The 24,271-nt window shown below is 29.7% G+C and overlaps 1 pseudogene across 1 annotated transcript; it reads right to left on the reverse strand.

Moving 5' to 3' along the window:
* Positions 1-502: 502 nt before the first annotated feature.
* LOC145961227 (aminopeptidase N-like) lies at positions 503-23,588 on the reverse strand (annotated as a pseudogene). The gene is made up of 12 exons (XR_014435599.1): positions 23,161-23,588; positions 21,396-21,837; positions 20,661-20,844; positions 19,804-19,942; positions 15,960-16,047; positions 14,252-14,488; positions 12,717-12,865; positions 4,613-4,897; positions 1,934-2,127; positions 1,433-1,771; positions 1,281-1,350; positions 503-1,177 (listed from the first exon to the last, which is right to left on the reverse strand). The product of XR_014435599.1 is annotated as an aminopeptidase N-like (transcript).
* Positions 23,589-24,271: the final 683 nt, after the last annotated feature.

The following is a 24,271-nucleotide window of genomic DNA, read 5'->3' on the forward strand; positions in this document are numbered from 1 at the left end:
TTTGAAATATTTCTGACTATGAAACATTTTAGTTGTGACACTTATGAATTATATTATAAACATAGACATGAAACGTCTCATTTGAAATCTATATGAAGCATTTTGAAACATTGCATATATATTTCATGTTTAGTGGGAGAGAGCCAGATGCGAATGTGGTAGTGCCTCAGTTTCAGAGAAAATTAATTTTTCTTTCAAATTAAATCGTTGTACATGGAATACATTTTTTTCTCGATGCGATACTAAATAACTAAATAAATCTCAATTCAAGATTTTTATTAAAATAAGTCATTCCTGATCGCTTTAAAAAAGCGTAGGCGAAGAAATATCGAGATAAAGTTGCTGAAATGAGAATAAAATCATTATTCTATTGTACTATGTGTTCTATTATGTTATGTGCATAGTGTTGCACTATTTTATTTAATAATTCTTTTGTCTGCAACGAATGTTTATGAATAATATATTGTAACCTTCTTGACAAATAAAAGTTTACAGAATTTAGAATTAGAGATTTTAAAAATAAAATTAGAAATCTATAAGAGCTATTGCTATCACAGAGAAAATATCATTATATTATAATAATCTATCGTTATTAAATTTTTAGATTAATAAACAGATCATATATTATTGAACTCATCATATAATATTGAAGTATGCTAATCACACATTACGCAATAATCTTCTCAATCATATATTGAAAAAATTTAAATTTATTTAACTAAGAGGTATTTAAACATCTCAAAGCTTACAAATTCTTTTTTTAAAATTTATATAAATTTTTATTAAAATTACTAAAATTTCCAAGTAAAAAAATTCTCTTTCTCTTTTGCCTTTCGCTTGCTCGTTCGCTCTTTCTCACTCTCTCATTCACTAAAAATTTCAATAATTTGAAAACAGTATATTTTCGTAAATTAGAAATAAAAATATGATTATTTTATAAAAGAAATTAGATGACATTAATTTTTGCTTGTCGCATCTTTGAGATACTGTGATATTAATATATTCTGTATGAAAACAAAAAATCAACGATTAATAAGCGAATATATATTAGTATAATGCTATTCATAAACTTCACTTTCACATGTCTCTCTTCCGTATATGCAATCCATATCTTCTTATGTTCATTTAATTCAACTTTAGTTGCATTAATAAGTTTATCTGTTAAGAAATCGTTTATCTAAAACAGATTATTTTGATATTCAACAACAATATTAAATAATATATTTATGTCGCATCATGATTATTTATTTTACATATATATAAGCACATGCAATTTTTACCTTTTTGAGTTGTTTCGTAGAATACACATGATTAATAATAACAATAAATGCTGCATATTTGCTGACTTGTCTATAACAATAAAATAATAAATTTATTGATATATACATAAACTATTGAATGAGATATATATTTACGGAGAAAGCTGTATTACCTGGGTCTTATATTCTCAAGTTTTTCTAATATGAAGTCGAGTACTACAGGATTCCTCGCGTGCTTCGCGATAGTAAAAAGAAAATAATTAATATAATCTTTATCGGAAAAATCTTTTAAAAACATAATCGATGTTGTACTATCATTTTTTATTAGATTTAAATAGTCTTTGATAAAATGTGGATCCTCAGAGCAAGCCAAATATTTTAAAAATTTAGTTTTAAATTTTTCTTTTCCCAGACGATATACTCCCCACCAAGGAGAATTTTCATCGCTAAGAGAATAGGACAACGTTTTTAAACCTTGACAGAGTGTCCATTCTTTCTACCATGGCAAGAGTCTATGGAAAATTCGACAAGAAATAAATTTTTGTATAATAAATTATAAAAGTGTTGCACATATTAATCTTATATTTTTCTTATATTCAATAAATTTATTAAACATTGCACATATATCTACAAGGCAATTAAACTAAAATGATCGAATATGTAAGAAAAATTACGTGTGTTCTTTGGAATTTACGAGATGTCGTCTTAAAATATGACCGGCTGTTTCTTTGCATTTGGGTTCATCAAGAGAACATGCCCATTTTGCAGCTTCCATTCTTAAACTCTTTTTAAAATCGTCTTCATTAGAAACTTCATCGTATCCAAGTTTGTCTCGAAGTAACTCGTGCAATAAGTTCCCTATTATTACCTAAAAGTATACATATATATATATATAAGATAGTTGTCTGTTAGGCTGCGGTATCAGCGACAATAATAACAAGATGTGTTTCTCTGTAAATAAAGAGGAAAATTTATTCACTATTTACAATGGTTATTTACAATATGTGCACTCTTACCTGTAAATAAAGAAACGACAATTAAAGCTATCACTATCACTTCTTTATTTACGCTGACTTGGTTCACTTTTACAATCTATCTTAATTAATCCAAACTTTTATTCTCTATATTGCTTCTATGCACATGTGCTCGATTACGTAATCTTTCTCTGTGTCTCTCTAGCTATATATCCATATCTATCTTCAATTCTTCTAGTCATCATACCTATCCCACCATCTAACGTAAGTTTATTAAAAGGCGCACGGAGCATGTGGAGCGCGGCAGATTTGAATTAAAAGAAATATATTTTCTTTACATATATATATATTGTTATTTGATATAAATTTTAAATTTTTCGGTTCTTGTGTTATATTTTTGCTGTATAAAAAAATATTTTGTGCAAATGTATTTTACATGATTTGATATAGGGTGTGCCTAAATTCGCGATAATTCGCGAAATATTTTAATGACAAATTCTTTGTAACATTTTAAAACGAAAAGTCTAATACGGAAATGTTGAGGCTATAAAAAATGAGAGGCTATAAAAATTCTATGTCGAGGCTATGAAATTCTTGAATATTTTCACAATAATTTCACCAGTGTCGAAAGTATTCAATTCATGGAAGCATTTTTAATCGTTTTGTCACCCCTGAGCGCGCGAAACTCTAGCTCTGTCATTCGTGATCTTTAAACTTTTCCCATTTGAAAACTATTGTAGCCTCGACATTTTCGTATTATACTTTTCATCTTAAAATGTTACAAAAAATTTGTCATTAAAATATTTATCGCGAGTTTAGGAACACCCTGTATAATTAGAACGTTCTGTCTTACTAAATAGCTCTCACTTCCTTTTTCTAAAGATGTCTGTTACACAGCTATACTTATACATGAATTTACACACAGATTTGTATTCTTCTACACATTCACATATGCCGTTTATACATATCCATATCATATAACATACACATAAATACAGAAGTGCATATATCCTACATGTAAACATTATAATGTATAATATAATATATATAATAATTTAATAACTTTTTAACTGTTTGTGTATTACACACATAAATAACTAATATATATTTCCTACTAATTTTCTATCTCAAAATTAATGATATTTAAATTATCTTAGTCGTTATGAACATCGGGCTGTGATTAAAAATGGTAGCAATTTTTAAATTTCTCTCTTTTTCCCTCCAACCTTTTATAATTAGTTCATACTGTATTCGAATATTAATTTATAAGTAGATATTTATTTTTCATCTAGAATATACAGGGTGTCCTAGACCACCCGTACACCCCTTTTCTTTCAAAAACTAAGCATTTTAGAGAAAAACGTTTTCAACAAAAGTTGTATGGTTTCGAGGGGGCCATAAGATGGTACCATTGGTTTGACCTTGAAGAGTCATTTGAAGGTCACGTGAAGGTCACTTCAATTTTTTTAAATGGAACACCCTATTATTTTTGCACATTCTTGTAGCTTATCTCGATAGCTTTCCAAAACACTATAATTAAGTACCTTTTCGTTAAGTACTTTTTGAGTTATGAGGCTTGAAATAATTTCTTAATTTTACATAAATCGTAAAATATCTTGTAAAATATTCATTTTTCGATTATCTTACCTTAATACTTTTATGTACAAAATAATGAGAGGAATCAATTGGTGTAAAGAAAACACATAGTTGTTTTTAAGAAAAAATATGGAATTGTTAATTGCAAATTACATATTTTTTCTTCAAAACAACTATGTGTTTTCTTTACACCAATTGATTCCTCTCATTATTTTGTACGTAAAAGTATTAAGGTAAGATAATCGAAAAATGAATATTTTACAAGATATTTTACGGTTTATGTAAAATTAAGAAATTATTTCAAGCCTCATAACTCAAAAAGTACTTAACGAAAAGGTACTTAATTATAGTGTTTTGGAAAGCTATCGAGATAAGCTACAAGAATATGCAAAAATATATAGGGTGTTCCATTTAAAAAAATTGAAGTGACCTTCACGTGACCTTCAAATGACTCTTCAAGGTCAAACAAATGATACCATCTTATGGCCCCCTCGAAACCATACAACTTTTGTCAAAAACGTTTTTCTCTAAAATGCTTAGTTTTTGAAAGAAAAGGGGTGTACGGGTGGTCTAGGACACCCTGTATTTAAAAAATATAATTTTATCTACATGTATTTTATTGTATCTTTTTGGAAAGCATGTGATAATTATTGTTATAAAAGCACACAATTTATTAATATATGTAAATTTTATTAATATATATAATAAGTAAAACATTTTTTATAGTACGTTTAAAGTGTTTTAGTATATTTAACATCATTATTGACGATTTATAATATTTACCTTGATGTTTTCAAAATTTGTTTCCGAAAAAAAGAAGACATTGGACAGATATTCTAAGGCTTTGAACATAGGATACCATGCGATGTAGTCTGTTTCTCGTGATAGATATTTCGTAATATTCCAGAATATAGTGGAATTAAGTTGGTCTATTATCACTAAGTAAGTGGAAAGCGTCATCGATAATTTGGGCACGATTAAGAACATGTATTTTTGTATAATTTTCAGAATTTAGATAACTTGCAATTCTTCGCCAGTTCTCGATATCATAATTGACTCGATAATAACCTACCGAAAATAAATATATAAATTGTATCGACTATATATACATATATAATTCTTTCAAAGGGTCTATCAATAGTTATAGTATCCGTTTATATTTTTGTACATATTAACACAGATAAAAAAAATTGAACATAAATAGAAATACAAATTGTATAATGTTATATATAAAATTATTTTGAATTAAGATTGAGTGCTTATAATAATTGTACAAAAAATTTTACTAAAACTACACTAATTTTGACTATAAATATCAAATTATATTACATAATATAATGTAACGTTATTCGTGTGTGTTATTATCTACATATTGACATAAAAGCATGTGAAACTATATTAAAAAAGCCTTTTTATTAATTACATTTCATATAACCATTATTTTTTATGTTATGATAAATTATATATGATGGAGTATTTTAAATAGTTCAAAATCATGTAGCGTAACATCGTATATATAATCTACTACAGAATATTCGTATATACCAATAAAAAATTGCATAAACACAATTGCAATTTAATAATATAAAGTATATATATGATCGAAGTAATAAAATTAATTTGCCATAATTTCTATATGAGTCGATTAAATTTTCAAATGATTTATTAATCATAAAATGAGTTCTTATATTCGTCCACATACATATACATATAGTATATATGTGAACGAATATAAGAACTATATATATATATATTGTCTTATTTTAAAGAGCTAAAATATTGTGCACTTAAAGAAACGACTTAAGCGAAGTAAAGAAAAAATCTTTGTTGTAATATTAAATTTTAAATAAAATAATGATGCCTAAGCATATACTAACAATAAGATAAAAAACATAATTTTATGGAATTTTTATTGAAGTGTTACGTCCGATGGACGTCGTGATTCCTTTCTTTCTTTGAAGCTATACAAAAACTATACGATAACCATGTGCGCGGGTAACTCTCGGCGATATCCAAATCAAGGAAACGAAAAATAATAAATGAGTCTAGACTACGCGGACAGCATGTTATTATAAATAGAAAATTTCCACTAAAATAAAGAATTGTAATAAAATCGAACTCGCATATGTTTACAGTTGGGACGTCCGTTAGAACCATCGGAACTCTAGTAACAAAGCGATCCTTCTTAAGAATCGCACCAACTATAAACATATGTATATCTAACCCTTGCAGCGGATATCTGAGATCGAGAGACTTGAAGCAAAAATATACAAGAAAAACTAGAGCTAAGGATGGTCAGTCGTTGGAACTTAGAAATTTTAAACAAATCGGAATCAGAACCGCAATAAAATTTTATAGCGCTCCACACGTGGAGCTATGAAAACAGAAACCCTTCAGGGCTGCAAAATCTTAAGCGGGCAATCAAAAAAGGGGGGAAACTAAACAATTCGCCTGGCCACCCTTAAGCGCTAGCCGAAACGCGAAAAGACTCTCGCAAATCATAAAAACTGTCCGCTAAGCTCCCACTCTCTGCTGGATAGAGCCAAATTTTGAACCAAAGGGCCAGCCTATTACAATCTTAGAACCGCCTTTCCCTCCAAAATCAGCCTCCTTGTTTTTAAGAAGGGGGCAACTGAAATTATCTCATTCGCCCAAAAGGGATTCCCACTATTCAGAAAAGAGGAGGAGCAATGACTTTAAAAACTCGAGCGCAAGACGCGAGACACAGTCACACCGTACTCAAAAATTCCCCTGCAACTGCCAGTACTTTTTCCGCAGTTTGAGCGTCTGAGTCTTAGCTTTCGCGAGTTAAATTAACCGAAAAAAAAAAACGCGAAGTGCACGAAGTGAACGAAGTCCAACATCAACCAGGTCACCTGTTCTCCAGCATCGGGGGCCTCTCCGACCGCGACTAGAGACCCGCCTTGGCTAAATCGTTATACAAGGTGTCCTAGACCACCCGTACACCCCTTTTCTTTCAAAAACTAAGCATTTTAAAGAAAAACGTTTTCGACAAAAGTTGTATAGTTTCGAGGGGGCCATAAGATGATACCATTGGTTTGACCTTGAAGAGTCATTTGAAGGTCACGTGAAGGTCACTTCAATTTTTTTAAATGGAATACCCTATATATTTTTGCACATTCTTGTAGCTTATCTCGATAGCTTTCCAAAACACTATAATTAAGTACCTTTTCGTTAAGTATTTTTTGAGTTATGAGGCTTGAAATAATTTCTTAATTTTACATAAACCGTAAAATATCTTGTAAAATATTCATTTTTCGATTATCTTACCTTAATATTTTTACGTACAAAATAATGAGAGGAATCAATTGGTGTAAAGAAAACACATAGTTGTTTTGAAGAAAAAATATGTAATTTGCAATTAACAATTCCATATTTTTTCTTAAAAACAACTATGTGTTTTCTTTACACCAATTGATTCCTCTCATTATTTTGTACATAAAAGTATTAAGGTAAGATAATCGAAAAATGAATATTTTACAAGATATTTTACGATTTATGTAAAATTAAGAAATTATTTCAAGCCTCATAACTCAAAAAGTACTTAACGAAAAGGTACTTAATTATAGTGTTTTGGAAAGCTATCGAGATAAGCTACAAGAATATGCAAAAATAATAGGGTGTTCCATTTAAAAAAATTGAAGTGACCTTCACGTGACCTTCAAATGACTCTTCAAGGTCAAACCAATGGTACCATCTTATGGCCCCCTCGAAACCATACAACTTTTGTCGAAAACGTTTTTCTCTAAAATGCTTAGTTTTTGAAAGAAAAGGGGTGTACGGGTGGTCTAGGACACCCTGTATATATATATATATATATATATATATATATATATATATATACAGGGTGGGCCATTTTAATCTATGCACCCAAATTTCTTTGTACCTAAGACAGATACGGAAAAATGATTCAGACAAAAGTTTTATGGTTTCGAGGGGGCCATAAGATGGTATCATTGGTTTGACCTTGAAGAGTTATTTGAAGGTCACATGAAGGTCACCTTTAATTTCTTAAATGGAACCTACGATTTGTCATTGCATATTCTTGTAGCTTATCTCGAGAGCTTTCCAAAACACTATAATTAAGTACTTTTTTGTTAAGTACTTTTTGAGTTATGAGGCTTGAAATAATTTCTTAATTTTACATAAACCGTAAAATATCTTGTAAAATATTCATTTTTCGATTATCTTACCTTAATACTTTTATGTACAAAATAATGAAAAGAATCAATTGGTGTAAAGAAAACACATAGTTGTTTTTAAGAAAAAATATGGAATTGTTAATTGCAAATTACATATTTTTTCTTAAAAACAACTATGTGTTTTCTTTACACCAATTGATTCCTCTCATTATTTTGTACATAAAAGTATTAAGGTAAGATAATCGAAAAATGAATATTTTACAAGATATTTTACGGTTTATGTAAAATTAAGAAATTATTTCAAGCCTCATAACTCAAAAAGTACTTAACAAAAAAGTACTTAATTATAGTGTTTTGGAAAGCTCTCGAGATAAGCTACAAGAATGTGCAATGACAAATAGTAGGTTCCATTTAAGAAATTAAAGGTGACCTTCATGTGACCTTCAAATAACTCTTCAAGGTCAAACCAATGATACCATCTTATGGCCCCCTCGAAACCATAAAACTTTTGTCTGAATCATTTTTCCGTATCTGTCTTAGGTACAAAGAAATTTGGGTGCATAGATTAAAATGGCCCACCCTGTATATATATATATATATCAACGCTCTCAATAAGTAGTAAGTCTAAATCCTCTCTCAGTCCTTATGTCTCCTTCCCATTCGATTGAGAAACGATCTTTAAGTAATTAAGAAATTTGAGTTACAAATCTTTAAGGTAATAAGAGTTTAATCAATAATACTCCCGATCAGTTAAAATTCCATAATAACCATCAATAGTAATCTATCGTTAACGGTTCAATTCCCCTTTCGTGTTAGCCAACTGTCATTGGGAATGATCCTTGACCGATTTTTTTTCTCTAATCTATAGAAAATAAATTTCGACAATTTAATAATCATTTAATTACTTCTTGTCTCTTTCCTCTTCCTGATCATCTTCCTCGTCTCTCCCTGTTCGTCTAGAATCTCCTCAAGGCGGTTCACGAACGATTTCTCGTTCGTCTAGAATCTCCACAAGGCGGTTCACGAATGATCTCCCTGTTCATCTAGAATCTCCTCAAGGCGGTTCACGAATGATTTCTCGTTCGTCTAGAATCTCCACAAGGCGGTTCACGAACGATCTCCCTGTTCGTCTAGAATCTCCTCAAGGCGGTTCACGAACGATTTCTCGTTCGTCTAGAATCTCCACAAGGCGGTTCACGAACGATTTCTCGTTCGTCTAGAATCTCCACAAGGCGGTTCACGAACGATCTCCCTGTTTGTCTAGAATCTCCACAAGGCGGTTCACAAACGATTTCTCGTTTGTCTAGAATCTCCTGAAGGCGGTTCACGAACGATTTTTAATCCGGCTCACATCTCCGAAGACTGACTCTCTATCGAACACTCCTAAATTCGAAACTTTTCTTAAAAACCATTTGGAATTTACGTTACTTTCTTTCAATTTTTGTTCTCCTCTCTTAACTATCCCTTCACTTATATTTCTTTGTCATCAGTAATCCACAATTAAGAACACTTTAAATTTAAGTTTATAAACGGGCTACTATCCCGTCTAAGATTCAAGTATCTTTTCCCAATGACAACGGTAATATAGTTAACGGTAATTAGTTAGCAAGACCTCTTGACGATATTTCAAACTCCCTCACTTACCGTTGAATTATTATTAGTGCCGGGCCACGGTAAACGCAGAGCGCAGTTGCGGCGCCGGAATCGTTGGAATAGAGCCCTCAAAAAGAAATTGGCCAAGAGAACCACACTTCTTGTTGCGAACCAAACCCCGAATAATAGTGTAGAAACAGAAAACTTAACGGACTCCCCATCTACCCCACACAACAATAGTAATAATATTACCAATCATAGTAATAATAGTAATAATAGTTTACGAAATCTCGACTTACTCGACACTCCCTCACCTCCTAAATACTCTCCAGTCTCCTCTCCCGAACCCCCTCGTTTCCCCTCACCTCCTGTCCGGGAGCGTACCCCTCCCATACCTGTCATCACCCTTGATTCAGACCCTCCTTCCCCTTCCACCTCCTCAGAGTTTTCTGAATTCGGCGAGGCTCTGGAAGATTTTGCGAGAGATCTTCCCGACCTTGAAGAGGATCCCCACGACTTCGATTCCCCTCCCGATTCCCCGTCGGAACATCCTCACCATAACGAAACACCTGAATCTCCCCATCCTGATTCTCTAAATTATTTCTTATCTCAGTTCCCCTTCTTCGATCTCCCCATACCTGAAGGAACATTCTGCGTGGGCCCAGGCCGAGTTAAACACCAAGACCTACTTAATCTCATAACCACCGCCCCTTCCGATTCCGTCATCCCCTGGTACCTCCCGGGTTATCAACTCCCTTTAGCTGTCCCTGTTCAAGCCCTCTGGAGGAGGTTTCCCCCTTCCACAGCTAGGATTGAAGAACTCTGACCCTTCGTTTTTTCCCTCACCCAATAAATTGTACATAATTCCCCACTTCCTATAACCTACACACACATATGCGCAAGCGACGAATTCTATACTTCTTCTAATGAGTAAGCGTTATTCATATTTTTATTACACATTCACTTTTTATTTTATTTTATTTCTTATATTATATTAATTATATGTATATTGTATTAACCAGTCAGAATTTAATTCTTAACGTAAATTCTTCCCTATATATTCTGACTGATGACCTCCGAACGATTGTAACACCCGCGTGAATATATACATACACACACAGATACCCACTCACGCATAGCAACTGCTAAGATGTATTTTTCTTTCTTTATTTTTGCATAATATATGTATTTTTAATTTAATGTATAATTTAATTATTTAACCCGTTCTCTTCCCTAAATCCTGAGATCGCACTAGGTCCCATCCCGCATAACAAGGATTAAATTCCTTTATCGAAAAGGGACCACCGAACGAATAGGCTTAAAAACGCAGCGTTATAGAGACCTTCGTCGCTGACCTGTGTCAGGCCCTTCACATTCGTTCGACCCGATCCATACACACGCCCGAATAAAGTGTGTCACGGGGTAAGTAAGTTCCGTCCTTCCATACGGCCCATCCATTCCAGGGTCTGGACGTAACAGAAGAATGCATGTGTAAATGCATTGCAGACTCAAAAATTTTACGAAATTGTAAAATTGCACATTTCAATTTAATGCAAAAGATATTATTAAATTACTAAACATTAAAAATTAGTAATTTAAAAATTAATAATTTCTTTATTCAATATATTGTATAGAAAGAGCAGAATTTAGACAAGATAAATCCCATAAAGTAAAAATAAATTCCGAAAGTATTTTTAGCGAAAAATACGAGAAAAATTAAGAATTTTACGACTAATAGATAACATTAATAAACAATGTTATAGCCAATATACTTCTCCCCTAAGCTGAATACACGCTTAATCTCGAATTTATCATAAATGTAAATAAATCATTATTCAAACAGGGACGAAACTGAATTTTTTTTCCATAAAACAACATCTTACAAATAATACTTGAATATATATATTAAGTCTTCGCCTTATTAAAGATGAATCTACAATATACTAAAAATAATTACAAAAAAAAGACTAACAAGAAAAGATTAATAACAACTCTACACAGGTTATATTAGTAACTTATATAAATGAAATAGTTTACTCTTTAATTAAACGCGTAGGCATAGGATTTCGCTCCTACCCTTTGCACACCAACTCAAAAAAAACTAACCCACCTATGTCCGAGATATGGTACATTTCGCTTCACATGGAAAATTGCAAACTTATGTGAGTTAAAGTTTTTTTGCTTTTTATGTCACTCAAAATTTCATCACTTATTATTGGTATCTAGTGGTCGTGGAATGTTTTAAATATTTTCCCGTATTTTCCGAAGAAAAATATTTTCGGAATTTACTTTTACATTAGGGCGGCAAAGATTTGTATCTCTAATCAATATTTATATTAATTATCAATGATATGTATTTATTATTGTTTTATTAAATTAAATTATTTTGTAAATATAGTAAATTATTTAATATATAGTAAGAGAGAGTAATAGATCTTTTATTAAAAAATAAAAATTTATTTATAAACATACATACATACATATATACACACGTACATACACATACATACACATACATACACATACACATACATATATACACACATACATACACATACAGGATGTCTGGTAATAATCGCCTAACCTTTCGTGTACAATTAGAACGATGTGTACAATTAGAACGATTAAATTGAGTAGAAAAGTCCCCTACTGTTTTGCAATCTTCGTAATAATTTATGAAAAATTAATTAAAAATGATCGGCCAATGCAAGCGAGTAAAAAGCACGCAGCAACGGGAGCCATCCCACTGTAACTTGATACTAATATTCTAAACCGATTCTTCAATTAATTTCTCATTTATTAATTTCATTAATTTATTGCAAAGATCGCAAAACGATAAAGGATTCTTCTACTCAGTTTAATCCACTCTACCTGCACACGAGAGGTTCGGTGATTATTATCGGGCACCTGTATATTGTGTTTTTGTGTACACACACATACACACACACAAACACATACACACGTACACACACACACACACACACACACATATATATATATATATATATAATGTATATAATACATAATAATAATACATAATAATACATAATAAATAATATTTTTAATAAAGTAAACTTTTTCTCTTTAATGTGTATATATGATAAAATGTAATAAATTTATTGCAAACATACCAGTTTGTTGTATATTAAAAAGTATCCAGCCATCCTCTTTAACTTTATAGAACCTTAATCCAGAAGACAAAAAACGGTGCAAAAAAATACTATCAAAATCAGCAACAAAATTGTGATGCGTCTGTGTAGTATAAGTTAATTACAATTTTCTTCTAAAATGACATATATGTCATATGTTATATCGTAATATATGTTAATGTAATATATCCCAGTAAGAAAAATGTTAGCAGGTTGGCAGCAGATTGGCAGCAAATTCGATCAGAATCCCACACCAGAACCATAGCCATCTGTCCGCATTAAGCTTTTGTTTTGGCGACAGAGTCTGTAAAACATAACCTGTCAACAAACTGTCGGCAGAAACTGAACAGGATCTGCGCGATGCAATTTGATGTTAGATTACCAACAGAAACCGAGCAGAATCTACGCATGCAACCTGATGGCAAATTGACAGCAGAAACCGCACAAGATTTGCGCTTACTTTTATTAATATTATATAAATGCAACAAAATTGATTACAAGTGCTAAATAAGAATATTATCGGCAAGTTAATTACAATTTTCTTCTAAAATGACATATATGTCATATGTTATATCGTAATATATGTTAATGTAATATATGTTATATCGTAGTTATATCTCATATAGCGAAGGACTAATTTAATTTAATTAAATTAATAATAAAGTAAATGATAAAAGTAAATGTAACTTGTAAAACTGGAGATGTAATTTATTTAGAATTAAATTCTTGCTTTATGCCTCAAATAAGCAGTACATGAATAATTTTCTATTTATCATATTGATTCCAATCAGTTTAATATTCTGAATCTCATCTACTTGTATCAGATATCAGAAATTAAAGTGATAGAAATTAAAATGATAATTACTATAATTTTAGTCTTTTATTCATATTCGCGACTTTATATATATTTCTGACAGAAATTAGATTACGAGAAAGTACAGCTCACGTAGCGGTAAGTGAAGGAACTATCGAATCATGCAAACTCTGTTCCGTTTCTGCCGTCAATCTGCTATCAGAGATTGTGTGCGCAGATTCTGCTCGATTTTTGTTATCAATTTGCTATCAAATTGCGCCTCACAGATCCTGTTAAATTTCTGCTATCCTGCTCGATTTCTGCCGACAATCTGTTGTCAAATTGCGTCGCACAGATCCTGTTCAATTTCTGCCATCAATCTGCCGTCAGTTATATCAGCAGGCTCTACTCGATATCTGCCGAGAATTTGATATCAAATTTCATTGCGCAGATCCTGCTCGGTTTCTGCAACCAATCTGATATCAAACTGTGTTGCGCAGATCTTGCTCGATTTCTGCCACCAATCTGCTATGATAATTTTAAACAAATCCTGTTCAATTTCTGCTATCAAATTATGTCAGCAGGTTTTGTAACATTTCTGCTGACATTCTGTTATCATTATTTGATATAACAAATTTTTTATAAAATCTGCAATCTTACTGTCGACAAAAATTTGTAGCAGAAATTGACAAAATCTGTTTGAACAGACTTTGCTGACTGGGACGTTACAGGTATATAAAAATTTTTCAAATTATTTAAATTGTGTATCGATACATTTATCAATACTGCATCTATCAATTCTATAGGATAATTATAATCTCGTGTTATTTTCAATACAGAATAATACTTTTGTTTTGTCCAAATTCTAATTATATAGCCCACAGCACTATAAATGTTTCCAGGTACATTTGTAAATATAAGGTTCTTCATAAGTTCACTAAAATAGTCGGAATATCGGTTGCTGAAATTAAAACAAAATTTATGCAAAATTTAGTAATGTGTCGACGAAAGGTATTATGAGAAATATTACTATAATATATAAAATTGCTACATTAATTATTTTATACTTAATTAAATATATAATTAATTACATAATTATTTATATAATTTATAGTTTTTATATAAATATTTGGTGCTTTAGTTTAAATTATAATTTAACTAGGAATGGCCAACTCTGATTACTTTTAAAAGATAATTATATATATAAATTGAAAGAATCTTGCATATTTAATGACATTAAAGGTGAAAGGAATTGTGTAGTTAGATAATAAAGTATGAAAGAAACGATGTAAGTTTAAATAAAAATAATCATACGAGGGTGGGGTGATAAGTTTCCGGTCTGATAAAGAAAAAAACAGTTTTTGGATTTTTTTTGATTTTATTTTTCAACATAATCTCCACAAAGACTAATACATTTTTCATAACGGTGCTCTAATGGAGTGATACCAACTTTATAGTGCGATTCGTCGAGCTCCTCAAAATACCCACTTACAGCGTTAATGACTTCCTCGTTGCTCTTAAATTTTTTTCTATCAACGAATTAAAGTTCGAATTGCTTCCCCAACCGTCTTATTCGCCAGATTTAGCACCCAGCGACTATAATCTATTCCCTAACCTCAAAACATCGGTGGAAAAAAATTTAAGAGCAACGAGGAAGTCGACGAATCGCACTATAAAATTGGTATCACTGCATTAGAGCACCGTTATGAAAAATGTATTAGTCTTTGTGGAGATTATGTTGAAAAATAAAATTAAAAAATAAACTTAAATTTAAACAGGCCATCAGAGCCAAACGCGGATGGTAGTGCGTAAGTTCAACGAGAATTAAGTTTTCGTTGAAATTTATTTGTGTGCACAGGGCACAAAATTTTCTTGGTACGATACCAAGCAAATTTTAAATAATTCTCAATTCGAGAAATTATTTAATTATTATCCCTCTATTTGCCCCCTGTAGTGTTGTAGGCGAGAAAAATATCGGGCTGAAAGTCGCTGAATTGGGAATCGAACCCGAGTCTTTCGCTTGCCGGGCGACTACTCTTACCACTGAGCTATTCAGACCCCTCAACTCGATACTTCTCGGTCGCCTACAAATATATATTAAATTAAAGTATAACGCCATCTTCCGCCGGCGTGAATTAAATAACTTTAAGAAATTAGGCTCTGAACTTACGCACTACCATCCGCGTTTGGCTCTGATGGCCTGTTTAAATTTAAGTTTATATTTTAATATACAGAGCCTAATTTCTTAAAATTAAAAAAATCCAAAAAACTGTTTTTTTCTTTATCAGGCCGGAAACTTATCACCCCACCCTCGTAATATTTGAGACTTTTATAAAATCTATAATCAATCAATCATCATGTTTACTATTCTGTAATATAGTAATTATAGTAGTACAGTATATTACTTATCCTTTACCCGGGGGGTATATTCCATATACTCATCCTTTCCTTCTATGCGGACACCCTGCCAGAATATCTCTTCAGTAAGCATGTGTTGCAACATACGCAATAGACTGGATGCTATAATTACATAATTTAAATTATATAATTTTTATCAGAACATGAATAAGTTAATTGTTATAGTAAATAATAGTTAATAATTGTAGTAAAAGTGCATAGAGAGTTACATCACCGATTTTATCGCTGTTTGAATATGTTATAAAGAAGGTTCTCTTGAGTAATTTCAAAAAATAAGTGGAGGATGGCGTTACTTTAGAAAATATAACAAGTTAAAATTTGATCATTTTAATGCTTCTTTTAGACATTGTAAAGTGATATTAAAAACATTGTGTATGTATATAAGGTTTGTTTATCATACAGTAACTTATAATAAGATATTTTTTTATTTATAAAATGTAATCCAAACAAAATTTTATTTTTAAATCAGAAATAGAGTTGCGTTATATCTTCCGGAAGAGAAACCCTTCCATAAAGGTGGGGGAAGGGGCGTAACTCACTGCGTCCATGCAATATATAGTACTTTGTAAGACAAAGCGAAATTAATTCTCTAATCTTAATCCTCGCTGAGAGTTTTGCCTACGCCTTTTTACTATAATTATATATATATATATATATATATATATATACATATAGTTAAATATACCTGCGATAAGTATATACAAAGTGTCCCACTCTAACATTCATACACGTAATAACTCGAAAATATGGCTTTTTGGAAAAAAATATTTCACAATAAACGAATGTTTCATTATTGAATCTCAAACCAACATGAGAGAACCATACATAATCATACCTTTATCAATTGTAAAAAGCGCAGAAATCCGATTTCTTGTGAACACATTGGCACAGTACAATTACAATAATTTGAGAAACTATTGGAAACAATATGCTTACCAGATTTCTGCGAGACAATTTAAAGTCATCTATGCATCGAGGATAGATATTTTTATAATGCGTCACCGTATAATACTTTGTAATACATATTGTTAACATTGCGCTGAAGAGGGATCAAAAGATGAAACGTTCGTTGTTTATTAATGTAATCATTTTTAACTTGATAAATATACGAGTAATCAGAAAGAAAGAAGTGTTGTTTCGTCCCTACACTCCAACTACCGCGCTGTGGCTCTAATTTGCCAATTACGATTTAATTTTTAATTATATTTTTTTAACAATTTTAAACATTTTTAACAATTGTGTTTTCTTTATCAATTGATTCCTCTCATTATTCTGTGCATAATATTGATGTAAGATAATCGAAAAATAAATATTTGACGAAATATTTTATGATTTATATAAAATCTTGACTTAAAGTATAAATAATGTTAAATTCTTCAATGTCGCCAGTAAATAAAATAAAAGACGTAAGTTAGATCGACCACACTGGCAAATTTATTGTTGGTAATATATCACGACGTTTCGACCAAGGTTTTGGTCCTTATCAAGTGAACTAAAATATTTATACAGTATTATAAGAAGTAATTAACATACATTAAATTGATAATAAAAATAAGCGAAAAATTCATATACATACAGAGCCTTAGTTAGCTATTATATATTGTGAGAGAAAAGGAAATCACTGTGTCAAGATTTCATCGTGTCAACCTCTCCATCCAACTAACTGAGAAAGACTAAACGACCTTTATTAGTTTATCATAAATATTGTTTAAATTCTCAGTGTCCTTTTGTAAGTTAATAGTGTTGTCAAACTTTTTAATAAAGAACATTTCAGCAATTTCTCTCTTTCTCACATGTTTTTCATTATGTAAAATAACTGGCATTGACCAATCGAAGTCATGGTTAAATTCCAATTTATGTTTACTGATGACCGAAAGATTACTTGCGTGCACTTTGATATTATTAAAATGCTCTTTAACACGAGTACGTAAATGTCTCTTCGTTTGGCCAATATATGATGTATTATAATTTTTACAATCCAATTTATAAACAACTTCCGTCCTGCTGTTAATAGGCAATCTATCTTTCCCACGTTTAATCAATGCATCAAGTTTCTTAGGTACATTATAAACAACTTTAAGACCCATATTTTTAAACACACGACTAATCCCGTCGCTCAAGCCATCCACAAACGGTAGAGAGATGTAGGAAGGTGTGACTGAATTATCACGCTCAGTATTCATATTTACGTCATCACGATGCTTCAAAAAATCAAGTCTTTTTTTGACGTAACGATCAATAATTTGAGTTGGAAAACAATTGTTGGATAAAATCTGTTTCACAATATCTACATTCTTAAAATGAAACCTAACATCAGATAATAAAATAGCATGGTCAACGAAATTATAAATGGTGTTCATTTTATATTTAAACGGATGATTAGAATGAAAATTAATGTATTTGTCAGAGCACATGGGTTTTCTATACCAATCAGTCAAAAGACGACCATCTGAACGAATGACAGTCGTGTCTAAGAAATTAATACACGAATCAGACTCCATTTCATGAGTAAATGTCAAACATGGATGATAGTTATTAAAGGTCAATTTTATCTCATCCACCTTTGTACGTGGAATAATGGTAAAAATGTCATCCACATATCTATAATATATTGGAACATTAAAACTCAACAAATTTAAGCAATGCGTCTCTAAATCATCCATCACGATATCTGACAGAATAGGTGACAGGGGAGATCCCATAGGACTACCAAAAATCTGCTCATAAAACTGTCCATTAAACGAAAAACTAGTGGAATCCAAAACCGTTTCTATCGCGTATAAAAACTGAGAACAATTAAACTTCGTGTTAGGAGCAATATGATCCCAACGTTTAGTCACAGCACTCAAAACCAACTCTTTAGGAATATTAGTGAATAATGCAGCGACGTCAAGTGAAATCATAATTTCGTCATCATTAATAGATTTATCTTTCAAATTCTTAGCAAATGTCCAACCATCCTTAATATGAGATTTAGGTTCCAAAATCGAAATCTGTAGTATATCATGAATGTATTTCGCGACATTGTATAACGGACTTCCAAGTGTTGACACAATAATCCGCAATGGGAAACCAGTTTTATGAATCTTAGGCAAGCCATAACATCGTGGAAGATTACCATTAGTGGAGTTCAATTTCCTATATGTGGACTCATTAATTATGTCATTATCCCGCCAAGATTTAACAAGAGTATTTATTTTATTAGTTAATTTTCTATTCGGGTCTTTTTTCAGCTTTTTATAAGTAGATTGATCACCCAAAAAAGATTCCATTTTATCCACATAATCAAACCTATCCATGACTACTGTGACCTGACCTTTATCCGCCTTCGTGACAAACAAATCATCAGTAAAAGTAAAAAAGTATAAAATATCTTGTAAATTATTCAATTTTTCAATATATTATCCTTTTAATTTTTTTTTAAATATTGTAAGGAATCGTTTTATCTAGAACAAATTAGGTAGTCTCATTTAGAAAAGCTAAGTTGACCTCGACATGACCTACATCCAAGGTCCAGCTAATATTCCTATCTTCTTTCCTCTTCCAAACCTTACAACTTTTATTTGAGACATTTTTTTCTAAAACACCATATTCTCGAGTTATTACGGTGTAAAATTAAAAAGATATCCTGTATATTTAAATCTATATGTATAAGCTTATAATGTCAAGTACATACATAAATCTATGAATTGTATATATATATATATATATATATATATATATATATATATATATATATATATATATAGTGAAGCTATTATATATAAAATTAAATTTTTTATCAGTTATTCTATATATTTTTTTAAATATTTATAATCAATATTTACGCATGATCAGTTCTTAATTATATTATCATACCTCTAATGTAATGGGGAATTTCAAAAGAACTGTCGAATGGTGTGTTATAAAGTGATGTATTATATTTAGTATCGAAATGAAAGGATTCGTGTTGAATTTGTACCACAAACAAGTCCATCATCCGGGTACTCGGGTGAGCCTATAGAAAATAGTTTTAATGTATTTACTTAATTAATATTAGATTTAACACACAATAGCAATATACGTTAGAGCTGCTACTTTCTACGTCTACGTAAAAATATTTGTTACTCTTATACTCTTAAAATATAGAATAAATAAACTAAAAATATCATATATTAATAATAAAAATGATTACGCGATGTAACTTTTAAATTAAATATTTCTAGAATTATTTATAATATATTATATAGCAAAATTATCTTATTACAATTTGATATGTATACATGCATAACTTTATAACAATTTTATGTATAATTTATATGATCTGAATGATAATTTCTCTTCTATTTATATAATAATTTAAAGCTGTCGGGCAAATATAATATAGCAACTTTGACAAATAAAAGAAACATAAAAATGTAAGAATATTTTAAATTATATTATCCATGTATGTTGCAGGTTTACTTGAAAAATTAGCATCTTTAAAAAAATTATCATTTTTCTTTGTAGATATAAAACCTTTGCGTAATATTTTGATTCGTAATATTTTGATAAAAAATTTATATGTTATGATAAAGCTAAAAAATTATAAAAAGAATTTTTGCAATATATATATATATATATATATATATATATATATATATATATATACATATATATATATATATATATATATCTTTAACTATCATATTATTTGCAAATGAGCAAGTTTTGCGCTAAAGGATGCTTAAAGTAACCTTATTGATGACATATAATCCAAGAAATGTTACAAAAGCCTCAGCTAATCAAGCGTCAGTTGATAACCAAAGTGGATTTTCAAAATAAAAATATTCTTGTATTATTTTATGGGCTATGAAGTGGGCAACTTTGATTTTACTCGCAACAGAATCTATATTCTTATTGTAGATAATATCTGCTTCTCTGAAAATTAAAAATATGTTTTATAGAATGCTTATTTTTGTTGAAAATATTGTATTAGCAACTTTATAATTAAATAATTCTATAAATTAACATATTAATTATATATTAATGTTTTATAATGTCTGCGCATATGAATGACTCACTGAATGACAAAATAAATACTCGTTTCCAATATATATATATATAAGTTTTTTAATTATTGATCGATAAAAAATATTATATGTATAACTTTAATATAATAAATTTTAATATAATACTTTGCTTAATATTTGTAAGTTTTAATTTTGTGATTATAAAATATATACAATATTTTAATATTATTTTTCGTATAAATTGATTTACATTGAATATATAATAAACGTTTAGGTATATTTTTTTCATTTTCTCATATTCGATTTTACTTATTTTTTTTAAATATATTCGATTTTGCTTATTTTTTAAAATATAAAAGTAGACAAAAGAGAGATATGTAGATAATTTTAGATACGAAGAATTGTTATCTTTTTTTTCATTTTCCGAAACATATTAATTTTTTTTAATTTTATAATTACCTAAAAAGAATATGGCCCAGATTTACGATGCTTTCGTTTTGAAAATCAGGAATTACAATGTGATTTATTTGCCAAGTTTCATTCAGCCGTTTCCATTCATAAAATAAGTACAGTGTTATATTTTCAGCAAATTCGTGTGCAAATGCGCAGTCCATTCTACACCACATATCAACTCTGACACTTTCATTTGTACCAGGTATAAGAGAGAATTAAGTTAGTCAAAAATACAAAATAATTAGGGTTTACGAGTGTAGCACTAAAATATGTCATCATCATGTTTTTGTTTTCATTCATTTCTATTGTTTTTATCGGTATATTTGATAAAACTCTGTAGTTTGGATAATATTCTATACTAATATTATAGGGCAAGATGGCTGTCGAAGATTTGGGCATATGTGAAACTATGTGTTCGATCCCAACAGTATCAACATACGCTGCGAACCTATTACATTTACAAATATGAATTAATTTTCGACAATTACATAGTAATATTAAAAATTATATAAAGAGAAGATATACGGATGTAATTTATATAAGAATAATATATATATATATATATATAAAATTACGGCATAGAGTTCTTCTTACTCTTTTGCTCGATATCTTGTATAACATTATATAACATTATATAACCTAATAACGATTTTGATATAATAATTTTGACATAGTGGTTATAAAATATTTATTTTAGAATATACAGATACAAAATAAATAGTTAATATTTAATAGTTAATATTTTAGTATTTTAGTAACAAAATTTTAACGCACACACACACACACACAATAAAATTAAAATAAATTTCAATGTAAAACAATATTAGAATAAAAACTTTTTTTAATTGATTTTAATTGATATATTATTAATCGTTCCATACACAATTTTATATATATTGGAGAAACTACATATTTTAATGATAACTTTAGTTATTCGCGTATTATAGCGAAAATTGTATTGTTTCTAAATAATATTATGCGTGCGTGTATGTGCACGTTTAAATACATGAAACAGCATAAGTATAACTTATATATTTAATTTTATATATAAAATGTTTATGAAAATTGAGTGAATGTTCAGCATCTAATCAAATTTTGTTAATGACTTCTATGGACTATAAGAATAAACAAATTCATGTAAATATGTGTCTAGAAATATTTTTGTTCCGAATTATTATAATTTTTATAGAAGTTTTTTAGTTAGGTCTATATCATCAGCTATATTACAGACTAATTTTATGATGTAATGCCCCGGTAATAGACTTCATTAGATATCTGTAATAAATTTCCTAAAGATTGGTATTAGTAAACAGTATAAAAATTAAATATTTGCCAAAATTTTAAACTTCAAATAAAAATAAGTTCTATACAAACATAAACATAAATCCTTCAGAATTATATTATTTAGATTTTGGAAACAATTCGAAATACTACCGGAATATTTGAATTTGTCTGACTGTTGACGATAAAATGATATATAAGACGTGTAGTATTGCTGATTACTTTAATTAAATTAATTTTTATTTGCAGTTTACATTCATTTTAATAATAATAATAATAATAATAATGATAATAATAATAAATTGCAAAATTTGTTACTAAGATCTTAGGAAATATATAATTAGGAATAGGAACTTTTCAGATACACACACACACACATGTTTATATAAATGTCTTTTCTTAAGAAATACTTTTTGAAATAGAATGCTGTATCAAGATTCTTTCATGAACCTGTAATTATTATATATTTAACATTTTAATAGTTACTTACCATTGTCGTTCACCTCTTTTATAAAACATTTTTAGGCCTGCATCATCAGTTATATTATAGACTAATTGTATGACGTAATCTCCCGGCATTAGGTCATTCATGAATATATATTCAGTAACGTTCATATCATTATTATACAAAGATTTTATCGGTTTATAAACGATCATTTCTAAATATTTTGGATCATTAATCACCATTATATCGATAACACGTTTTACGTCTAATTGCAAGTGTATGCTTCGCCTTGATTGTAATATCTGAATACTCATAGTATAGTTGCCGACAAAAGTATCCTCTTTAACATGTGATGTAAGAATGATATCATTTTGTTTCGGTATCATATAGGATGATTGTAAGTGTGTGCTGTAGTGCATTGAAAAGGCTGATGCGATGATGATTGTTAAACTTAATAATAGTTTTAGAAACATGATACTACTTAGATATCTGTAAAAATATATTTTTCTTAGAAAGTACAAACTTAAACACAGCACTGTCTCTATCATGATTTAATAGAAGAAGGAAATAAGATAATACAGAGAAGTAAACATAATTTTTAATGACTTACTGTGTTTTGAGGTATACCATAAATTCTATCCAAGTGTATGTTTCGTTATAATAATTAGCTGCAATTAATCAATGTTTTATCCACTATTATCGTTGTAACATGAAAAATATATGTGCAGTTATAACTTCTTAATATCTCGAGAACCTTCCAAAGACTGACAACACTTGGGGTACGCGATATTGTAATAAATACGTATGTCATAAACATACAACTTCTGAGGTCGTTAACAGACGTTTTGATCGAGAAACGGTATGTAATAGCAAAGCATGGTGCCGTTTTTTCTACTTCAAATGCGTGCTAGCGGCCGAGCGCCGTAAGAAAGCAGGCCCGTCTATTTCGCGCCGGTCTAAACCAAAAGAGGTCACCGTCGCGTAGAATAGAAAATTCTATAAATATATATAAATATATATATTTAAATTTTTTTATACTATTTAAAAGTAATATATTCCTTTACCAAAAATTTGAGAATTTTTATAATTTATAATATGATGCATTCAAATGAAATTTTATAAACTTTATTATTATGAGATTGTATCGGCAAATTTT

Source organism: Camponotus vicinus, unplaced genomic scaffold, assembly GCF_025532165.1.
Source record: "Camponotus vicinus isolate PSW18456_S1 unplaced genomic scaffold, iyCamVici1.0 SCAF_11, whole genome shotgun sequence".
In the NCBI taxonomy this organism is placed as follows: domain Eukaryota; kingdom Metazoa; phylum Arthropoda; class Insecta; order Hymenoptera; family Formicidae; genus Camponotus; species Camponotus vicinus.